The following is a 10000-nucleotide window of genomic DNA, read 5'->3' as shown; positions in this document are numbered from 1 at the left end:
GAATTATCACTGAAAAACAAAAAAGATAGGCAGACAGACAGAGATAAATTGGTATAAAGCGAAGATAAGCGTGACAATTAAGATTTAATATTTCTCACTTTATTAACCTCAACTTCTCTTCCCACTTGTCTTCCACCTCTTCATTCTGGTCCCTCCTCCTCCTCCTCCTCCTCCTCCTCCTCCTCCTCCTCCTCCTCCTCCTCCTCCTTTTCCTCCTCCTCCCTGAAGCGATTAATGGATCTTAAATCATACGACTCTCTCCCAACGTCCTGCTCTCCTCTCCTCTCTCCTTTACTTCCTCCTCTCCTTCACTTTCTCTCTCTCTCTCTCTCTCTCTCTCTCTCTCTCTCTCTCTCTCTCTCTCTCTCTCTCTCTCTCTCTCTCTCTCTCTCTCTCTCTCTCTCTCTCTCTCTCTCTCTCTCTCTCTCCTCGCTACTCAGTTTGCAGTAATCTCTTCCTATCCCTTCTTACCTTGCACTCTCTTTCCTCTTAATTTTTCCCCTTCCTACCTTCCTTACCTGTCTACCTACATACCTTACCTACCTGCCTATCTATTTACCTGCGTATCTACCTGTAGGCTTCTTTTCCCTTTCCCTTTAAGAATCAAATCTGCCTTGAGAAACATCCATAAATTGAATCCCTCGTTATTGCGGACAAGTGTGTGGATTGGAGTGGATTGAAGTGGGTGAGGGAATGTGTGTATGTGGGTGTGTGTGTGTTCTTATGGCTTGAGCTTCGATTTCCGACATAAGGTTGTTAAGGAAGAGAAGAAAGAGGATTAGGTGGAGGAGGAGGAGGAGGAAAGAGAAGAAGAAATAATCAAGCATAACAAGAGGAGATGGATGAGGAAGCTGGAAGGAACGAAGGAAGAGGAAGATGAGAAAGGGAAGAAAGAGAAACTAGTTATAATACACAAGTAAATAATGAGGAGAAAGAACAGAAAGAAGAAAAAGCTGGACAGAATAGAGACAGGAGAAGGAAGAAGAGGAAAAGCTTTAGACCAGAAAGAGAAAGAGAACAAATGAAGACGTAAAAGAGGAAGAAAGAAAAACACTAATTACAACACACAAGAACAAAAAAAAAAAAAAAGAAGAGGAGTAAAAAGAACAGAAAGAAGAGGAGAACAAAAGACTTGGAAGGAGAATAAAAAGAAATTCCAACAGAAAGAGGAAGAGGAAGAATAAATGGCGCAGTAAGAGGGGAAGATATGAGTTCTGGGTATTACAAGAGGCATCAGATATCACTATAAATATAACAGTTACCTACACCTGCACGTAAGAGTGGCCGATACTGACACACCTGAGTAGAGAGGTGACTAACCAATAGAGAGAGAGAGAGAGAGAGAGAGAGAGAGAGAGAGAGAGAGAGAGAGAGAGAGAGAGAGAGAGAGAGAGAGAGAGAGAGACTTCAACTGACATATCTGATTCTGACAAAGCGTTTCCACATACTCGAGCAGTTACAGAAACGTTGCTGAATAGATATACACGTGTAGCTCAACATACGCCTTTAACAAGTATACACGCAACCTGACTTTGTATACACGGCCGGTACGAATGAAAGTATACACGGAAATATACAGAAATGGAGGGAGTGAACGAGAAGCAGGAACAGGGAGATAGAGACAAAAAGATTGATAGACAAACGGATGAATAAAAGAATATCTAGAATATTGTAAGAGAGAGAGAGAGAGAGAGAGAGAGAGAGAGAGAGAGAGAGAGAGAGAGAGAGAGAGAGAGAGAGAGAGAGAGAGAGAGAGAGAGAGAGAGAGACTAGCTCAATATGCAGTAAGACGATACACCGCACACGCAAAGAAGAATAAGAAATGAGATAGATACAAAATACATTACATTGCCTAAGAAAATTTCATGCACAGGGACGGAAAAAATAATAAGAAGCAACACGAACGCAAGGAAAGAAGGAAGAGAAAGGGACATGAACGTCTTGAAGATGGAGGATACCAAGAAAGGTGGAGGAGGGAGAAAGAGAGGAAGAAGGAGTAAAGGATGGAAGGAAGGAGAGGAAGAAGGATAGAAAGCAAGATTACTAGTATATTCTCCCTATTAATTTAACTCTTAAGTTCATGTTTGCTTAGGCAAGAGCAACAGCGCTGAATGGTAAGAAATACTGAGAGAGAGAGAGAGAGAGAGAGAGAGAGAGAGAGAGAGAGAGAGAGAGAGAGAGAGAGAGAGAGAGAGAGAGAGAATCATGGAAAGAGATAGAGCCACTGAAATGAAACGCAAATACACATGAACAGCGAAAAGGGACAGAGAAAGAAAAGTAAGAGGAAACGACTTGAAAGGAAAGAAAGAGAGAAATAAGCAGAAAAGACTGAAGGCAACGAAAGAATAATGCAAGAAAAACGAAGAAAAGGAATAGGGAAGGAGTAGAAAGAATAAAAGTTAGAAACAAACCCAAAACGCAACAGAAAAAAAAAAAAAAGCAACACCAGATGACAAGAACATAAAAAAGAAAAGCGAGAGAAAAATGATCAGAAATGAGACGAAATGGAGAAAAGTCAGAACACAAAGAAAAAAAAAGAACACGTGGCAATAGAAGTTAGGAAAGTTAAAGACCAGAAAGGGACTTGAATTTAAAGAGAGAAAAATGTGAGAAAATACATGCAGGCAGCGGATGTACCGGAAACCAATACTCTGGGCGTGACTAAAGTAAGACTGGGAATTATCAGAAATGTGATAGCAAAAAATTAGAATACGTAGCGCCATTCAGAGGAGAGAAATTGAAGGGGACGGAGGGAAGGAGGGCAAGGGGAAAGGAGGGAAGGAATGAATGGAGGGAGAGAGAAGGACAGGAGGTAAAAAAAAAAATGAAGGAGGGACGCCCATTGTGAGACGGCAAGAGTTCGCCATTAGTGAGTTGTGTCGTGTGTGTGTCATTTTTCTCCGCCAGCCAGCAAAGATGATCCGCACGCGCGGGCGGGCGCACACACACACACACACACACACACACACACACACACACACACACACACACACACACACACACACACACACACACACACACACACACACACACAAACTTGCTTGCATACAGCTTTAAGGACAGTCACTCACTCGCACACACACACACACACACACACACACACACACACACACACACACACACACACACACACACACACCAAGAAGCTTCCTCGTCACCACGCATTTTCTCTCTTCTCTTGTAATAATTTCACACGTACTAACTAAATAATTCCCAGAGTAAATTCATCTTCAAAGACAATTATATATAAAAGCAATTTACATTTTTTCTGTGATTGACAAATTAAATAAGTTATGCCATTATTTTTATTATTATTATTATTACTGCACAGTGCGATTGCCATTATTATTAAAAAAGAGGAAAATAACTCATTAGATTCTGCTAATTAATCAAACATTTGCACTTTAATTTCATCGTAGTTAAAAAATTCTGTAATCTTTTCACATTTAAGACAGATGTGAGAGAACAGGTATGTGTGTGTGTGTGTGTGTGTGTGTGTGTGTGTGTGTGTGTGTGTGTGTGTGTGTGTGTGTGTGTGTGTGTGTGTGTGTGTGTGTGCTTGCTTGCTTGCTTGCTTACCTGCACGTGGGGGTCTACATGTCCTCAGGAGGGGGTACCGGTGGTCACCTGTGGGCAAAAGGTCACAATCAGCAGGTGAGCCGCAGGAATAAATTGTCCACTGACTTGACAAAGGAAGGTGACAGTGGAGAAAAAATTGATGATAGAATTTGTTGTCATAAACTGGTAGCATGGATACTGTGTAAATCTCTCTCTCTCTCTCTCTCTCTCTCTCTCTCTCTCTCTCTCTCTCTCTCTCTCTCTCTCTCTCTCTCTCTCTCTCTCTCTCTCTCTCTCTCTCTCTCTCTCTCTCTCTCTCTCTCTCTCTCTCTCTCTAAATATTAAGTGAGTAACAGTAATGCGCTTTGTCTTCTTTTCCTTTTCCACCGATGTTCAATAAATATATAAATTTCAAATAACGTTACGTGACGTGAAAAAAATAAAAAGTTTGTTCCAATTCCAGAAATTTGTTCCGGTGACTTTTATGTTTGTTTTATAGATTTCTTTATTACGTCCATGCTTCTTCTTCTATTGCTATGACTTTGCTTTGCCTGGCACACACACACACACACACACACACACACACACACACACACACACACACACACACACGCTATTAGATGCAGTTCTTTCTCATCTCTGTTCTCTTCCTCTTCCTCCTCCTCCTCCTCGTCCTCCTCCTCTTCCTTGTGTTGTTTCTTTATGCCATTAAGAAAGAGCGTAGGAGTCGGAATAAAAAGGAAGAGGAGGGGAGGGAAGACGGAGAGAAGTGCATAACGAAGTGAATAACAAAACGAGAGACTGAGGATGAAAAGGAGAGAGAGGGAAGAGGAGAGTGAGAGGGAGAGGGCGATGACGAAAGACTTGAATCAAAGAAACGTGAGAGAGAGAGAGAGAGAGAGAGAGAGAGAGAGAGAGAGAGAGAGAGAGAGAGAGAGAGAGAGAGAGAGAGAGAGAGAGAGAGAGAGAGAGAGAGAGAGAGAGAGAGAGAGAGAGAGAGAGACAGAGAGGCCAAAATGGGAACTGAGAAAAAATAATAAAAAAACACTCCACTTAAAAACTTTAGCCACGAAACCTTAAATCTTCAGTAATTTCTTGAAGTGGAAGGTAAACTCAATCCTCGTTGATATTCAAGGTAAAGCAGAGAGAGCACATTAAAGTGAAAGGTGTTTTAATCGCGTATTCTGCTGTAAAATCACTTAAAGCGAAACACTTGAATATTTTACTCACAAGTATTTACATAAGTGGATAAGGAACGTGTGTGTGTGTGTGTGTGTGTGTGTGTGTGTGTGTGTGTGTGTGTGTGTGTGTGTGTGTGTGTGTGTGTGTGTGTGTGTGTGTGTCGCTCGTAGTCTGGTACTTAAAATTAATCACTTCCTCATTATGTAACTTCCACCCAATGAACTCAACTTTCCAGATCAATAATCAATTAAGTTATATCTTTTCTCCTTAGCTGTAGTGTGTGGCAGCTCTTAATTTTGCAGTATTACCTGAATGTCAATCAACTACCTGCTTTTCCAGTAACTTAGGCAATCCACTCACCTTTACCTGTCAGTAACTAACTAATGAACTTACACACTTATTCTTTTTTCTTTCATACCTGTATCATGAAATCATTTTAATTTTGCCGGCTCTTTGAATAACTTAGGCAATGCACTTACCTGTCAATAATTATCAAACCTACACACCTTTCCCTCCGTATCACGTGTTATTTTTTTCCCCTCAATATTTTCTCGTGTCATGAAAGTAAGTGATGTGGCTCGTTAGTGCAGGAATTTATTTAGCGAGGCGAGTACAGTAAGTCAGTAATTGGGTTCGACGGGTTGAATATATAAAGTGGGCTAGCGAGGCAGAGCAGTTCCTCACCAGCGTGGCAAGAAGCAATCGTTCGCTTCACTCCCGCGCCGTGAAGTTATGCTGTTCACGGGAAGGCTTGAGGAGGAGGAGGAGGAGGAAGAGGAAGAGGAGGAGGAGGAGGAGGAGGAGGAGGAGGAGGAGGAGGTGGAGGAGGATGAGGGGGGTTAATATCGTGACTGGGGATAAATTTTGTTGAAGGGCGGCACCGACAGAGAGAGAGAGAGAGAGAGAGAGAGAGAGAGAGAGAGAGAGAGAGAGAGAGAGAGGAGAGAGAGGAGAGAGACGGACAAGCTGCAATACCAGAGTTAGAGATGAAGTAAGACGAAGATCAAAGATAGAAGTGACGCTAAAACTTACTAAAAAAGGGGGATTTTATTCAAGCACAATAATCGTAAGGGAAGAAGTCATTGAGATGAAACGCATAATTAATTAGATGGACGTATGAATGCTCTTCGACACAAACCCTTTCACTCACAACAGTTCACGGCACCAAAAACAATGTATGAGATTTTTATAAAACAACTACAAGAAAGGAGATAAAAAGAATATATTTATAATTTCTAACTAGTGTAGTTTTAGGATGTGGCTCTGGAACAAGAAAAAAATGCCTCAGAATATTTAGTAATTAAGGAAACATGCACCAAATAGCTGTGAAAGGGTTAAAGAATAGTCTGAATGTAATTATGTTCCAGAATTAAAGAATAATCTGAATGTAATTATGTTTCTAGAATTACAATGATATCTTCTGCATTCATGAACAATCAAACTGGTGTAAATATTATTAACAGAATTCATTAACAGTCGATAGAAGACTGAAATGAAAAAAAAAAACGGAATAGGGAAATATAGACAAACATGAATACAAAAATACGAATAGATTAAAGACGAGGGCAAAGAGAGAGAGAGAGAAAAAAAAAAAACACGCATATAAAACACATAAATAAATAAATAAATAGAGGATCACAAAGAAGCAAAAATTTGAACCACTTACATAACTTAGAATCATGTAGAAAATAAATAGGACGAAATACGAAGGAGGGAAGGAGCACGAGAGATAAGGAGAGGGAAACAGAGGAAGGGCAAGAAAAGGTGGTAATTAAGGAAGAATAAGAGTAGTGATAAACTTGAAGGAAAGGGAAAGCCTCCATAGAAAAGTAAACACATTAAGAACATTTATTAAAGTAGGAAAACCAGGAAGGCAACCTAAAATTAAAGATGGAAGGTAAGGAAAATTGGGAATAAAGAGCGGGAAAGGGAAAGAGAAAGAGAAGTGGAGGAAATATTGGCCAAGGGAGGAAAATAAAAGAAGTTAGCTTCGAGTAAAGGAAGGAAGGAAGGAAGGGAGAGGACGTAGGTAGGGCGTGAGAGAGAGAGAAAGAGAGAGAGAGAGAGAGAGATGAGAGAGAGAGAGAGAGAGAGAGAGAGAGAGAGAGAGGAAATTCTATACAAATATAAACATAAACAACCAAAGAGAATGCATAATAAAGATGAAAGAGATAAATAAAAAATACATAAAAAAAAATTGAAACAAAAGTGGTTCCTTCATTTTACTTTTGAGCAAAGAAAAAAAATCGCTTTAATTGTGTGTTTTCTTTCTCTCCCTCTCTTTTCATTATCGCGAATCTTCACTACAACACAACATTGTTCAACACTGGTATTGATTTTCCACTTTTGAATTTTCTATTTATTATTTTGCTTTTCTGTCAGTCTTTTTATGCGTGTCTATATTTCTTTTCTCTTTTCTTTCTTTCCTTTTTTTTCCATGATGCATATCCTCTTTTTCTTTGTTCTTTTTTTGTTTTGTTTTTCTGCCTTTTTTGTTTTTTACTATTTTCTTTTTTTTCAGCATTCCTTTCTTTTATTTTCTCCCTTTCGTACTCTCATGAGAGCAAAAAAAGTGAAACCGTTTTTCTCTACACTTTCAATGCAGTTTTATTTACACCACTAATTTCCTGGAAGTACTACGCTGCTATTTTTGTATTCTTTCCCCTCTACTTCCACGCAACGCACTTGTTCTGAAGGCCATATGATCTGAACATTATACCTGTTCTCTTTTATCTTCAATTTTTGGTATCTATTTTAATGATTTGCTTATATTTTGATAATATAAATAAATCTATAATCTTCCGATGTGAAAGATAACCCTAAAAAGTCAACTGTCATTATTATTGTCATATTTTCTGGTTCTTCGTATTCATTCTAGTAATTTTAAGTCTCAGAATGCAGTGATTAATTTATGTATCATTCTAGTCTTTCTCTCCATAAAGTAAAGTTGTCAAAAGTAAACTGTGCGTCATTATTATTGTCCTGTTTTGTAATTCTTCGTATTTATTCCAGTGATTTAAGTCTCAGAATATAGTTATGAATCTCTCTCTCTCCCAGTTCATTTATTTTGAATGTAAAATTGTCAAAAAATAAATAGTAGGTCATTATCATCGTCCTATGTCGTAATCTTTCGTGTTTATTTCAATATTTTTTTTTATTAAGTTTGAAGGATAAAACAACACAATGAACCAAACTTCTACATACTTTCCGTCGCTCATCTCTCTCTCTCTCTCTCTCTCTCTCTCTCTCTCTCTCTCTCTCTCTCTCTCTCTCTCTCTCTCTCTCTCTCTCTCTCTCTCTCTCTCTCTCCTCTCTTCTCTCTCTCTCTCTCTCTCGCTCTCTCTGCGTCATCACACTTTTATTCACGCAAGTTTGCTGATCTATTTCTGCTCATGCGCTCTTCACTTCATTACTTGCTTCTATTTTTGCAAGATGCTTCGGTCCATTTCTCTGCATCTGCATCTTATTCCATCATTATTCGATTTATGCAAGATTTCTGGTCTGTTCTTGCTCAGTTTGTTTTCGTCATTTTCCCTCTGTTTCTGCAAGTTTCTTTTAGGCCGTCTTGTCATTATTACTCTGTTTATGTACTTTATTGTTTCTCATCTCGTCGTTATTCCTTTGTTTATGTAAGTTATTTATGTTCACCTGCTCACTTCATCATTTCTTTCTAAGTCACTGTTATCCATCTGCTCACGCCAGTATTAATCTTCATGTAAATTATTGCAGCCCATTTTGTCATCATTCCTCTGTCTTTATAAGTAATTCCCTCCGTCTGTTCATTTCACTGTTCCACTGTTTATACAAGTCTTCAGATTATTCCTGTTTACGTCACTATTCATCTGCTTGTGTACGTTACCTGACCTATTTCCTCTAAGTCCCTCCGCCACGTCATTATCCTTCTCGCCTTTCTGTTGCACTCGCTATACACGTCAGCCGCTTCTGTCTCAGGTACGAGTATAATTCCCTGCATGCTCCGGGCGGCTCTGTTCAGCTCGTTAACTTGGGTAAACTCAGAGAAAACACCCACCAGTCTAGCTGAGGGCACGGTGATTACTGACGAGAGAGGCTGTGTGTGTGTGTGTGTGTGTGTGTGTGTGTGTGTGTGTTGTGTGTGTGTGTGTGTGTGTGTGTGTGGTGTGTTTGTGTGTTTGTGTGATACTGCAGGCAAGGTTATACTTCCCATTTTAAAGTTCGTGAGAGAGTATTCTCCGTGTGTGTGTGTGTGTGTGTGTGTGTGTGTGTTGTGGGTGTGTGTGTGTCTGTGATTTGCATAGCCTGTAAAGTTCATGGTATTTACTGATTTAAAGCTCCGGTATTTTTCTCTCCTCCCCTTTCCCATTTCCAAATTGCAATAGAATCCAATAAGTTGAGCAAAAATATCGCTTCCTAATTCACACTGTAAAATATTAAAGTTGTGTGCATCTCATAACAAAGGATTCGCCCACTTTTCATAAATAAATAAAAGTAAGATGGATGTATTTTTCACAAGTCCAGCCTTATTTCTATTTTATTTTTCGTTTTCAAGTAAAGAAACCAGTATTTATTTCTGGTATTTATCCTTACACGAGCGTCATTTCCAGTTCCACGAGCCGCTCTGTGTGAAAGTAAAGAGAGAGACAAACAGACAAACAACGACAAAAGAGTAGTTTCAACGAGACGCTTTCTCTCTCTTTCTCTCACTCTCACACTTCTCTCACACCCACTCTCCCTCTCTTTTACACCTCACTGAAACAACTAATAGCTGCGAGAGGCTGGATATCAGATTCCTCCTCCTCCTCCTCCTCCTCCTCCTCCTCCTCCTGTCCTTGTTGTCTCTCCACTCCCATCTCCTTGTCCTTCTCACCCTCATTCGTTCTCCATTCTCACCTTCTCTCCTGTATTTCCTTCCTCCTTTTCCTCCTCCTTTCTCTTCCTCCTCCTACTTCTCCTCCTCCTCCTCCTCCTCCTCCTTCTCCTCCTCCTGCAGTATTTATGTTCAATCGTTACTCCCCTCTCCTTCGTCTTCCTCTCCTGCTGCTGCTTAAACTTTTTCTTCCTTGCTCTTCTTTGCTCTACTTTTTCTCTCTTCCATTTTCCCTTTGCTTATTGTCTCTCGCTTCTCGGTCCTTGCCCTTTCCCTCCCACAGACACACACACGCACACCCGCACACACGAACAAACAGACATGCAGATACACACAGACACACAGGCAAGGGACGCATCGATAACACATTAGGGCTTATCAATAACAAATCAAGAGACAGGCGCATCAGTAACT

The 10000-nt window shown here is 40.0% G+C and overlaps 1 protein-coding gene across 3 annotated transcripts in view; it reads right to left on the bottom strand.

The window, feature by feature from the left end:
- The window catches only part of LOC135089724 (zwei Ig domain protein zig-8-like), a 103579-nt gene that overhangs the window by 63729 nt on the left and 29850 nt on the right, over positions 1-10000 (bottom strand). For all 3 annotated transcript variants that reach the window (XM_063985698.1, XM_063985701.1, XM_063985699.1), the window contains exon 3: positions 3580-3627. The gene's annotated coding sequence lies outside the window, so the exon portion shown is untranslated. The remainder of the gene's footprint in view (positions 1-3579; positions 3628-10000) is intronic.

Source organism: Scylla paramamosain, chromosome 33, assembly GCF_035594125.1.
Source record: "Scylla paramamosain isolate STU-SP2022 chromosome 33, ASM3559412v1, whole genome shotgun sequence".
Taxonomy (NCBI): domain Eukaryota; kingdom Metazoa; phylum Arthropoda; class Malacostraca; order Decapoda; family Portunidae; genus Scylla; species Scylla paramamosain.
Note: the sequence above shows the minus strand (reverse complement) of the source record. Positions and strands in the feature narration are given on the sequence as shown.